Below are 895 nucleotides of genomic sequence, written 5' to 3'. Positions count from 1 at the left end.
TCTGCGACGTCAACTACATTTTCAAAAATAAACTATTTAAATGACCAAAACAGACTATTTTCCAACTTCTGTTGCATTTTTTAAAATTAACCTATTGGCTTCCGCTGACGTCATTGACACCGAAACATTATTACAGCTGCCAGGCAGTTCAAAAGTCTTAACAATTGTCAACAATATTTAACACTTAACTCATTGGCTGCAACTGACATTGATATACAGTGGTACCTCTACATATGAATTTAATTCGTTCCAGGACCTGGTTTGTAAATCGAAATGGCCGTTTATCGAGTGGGATTTCCCCATAAGTATACATTATAGTACAATTACAAATAGCAATTACCGGTACTCATTGCAAAACAAATAAATGATCAATACAAATCGGAAAAATAATATAATAATAATGTATCGAAACGGGTTCTAATGTGGTGGTTGTGTTTTGCATGCTGTTCCTGAACGCACCGTGTGCAGAAGAGTGGGAAGTTTTTACTTTTTCTTTTCATGTTCTGTTGTTATTAGCACTGGGTGTGGCAGACATTAGCCGTGTTATGTTGCACAAGTTCTGAATTAAATGATTAAAAACCTGACAAAGCCTGCGACTTCCTTCCCGATGTTATAACAATAGTGATCGTCACCTCAACTTATAAAGACTGGCGAAGGAAGTTCGGAGGAGGACGGTTGAGATCGTTCATATTCTGTACGTATTGACGAGCCAGTTCACTGATGCGCACACCACCCTCATATTTTTCTGTCATCTTCATCTTAATTTTATTGGTAAGCGTCACCTTTTTTCATCACCTACACTAACCTTCTTGGAACCCATGTTGATTTATCTTACAAGAAAATCCACTGTGCTGTTGTCTTGCGGAAAAACAATGAAATTGCGACGCTTTCATAA

Source organism: Corythoichthys intestinalis, chromosome 14, assembly GCF_030265065.1.
Source record: "Corythoichthys intestinalis isolate RoL2023-P3 chromosome 14, ASM3026506v1, whole genome shotgun sequence".
Classification (NCBI taxonomy): Eukaryota; Metazoa; Chordata; class Actinopteri; order Syngnathiformes; family Syngnathidae; genus Corythoichthys; species Corythoichthys intestinalis.
Note: the sequence above shows the minus strand (reverse complement) of the source record.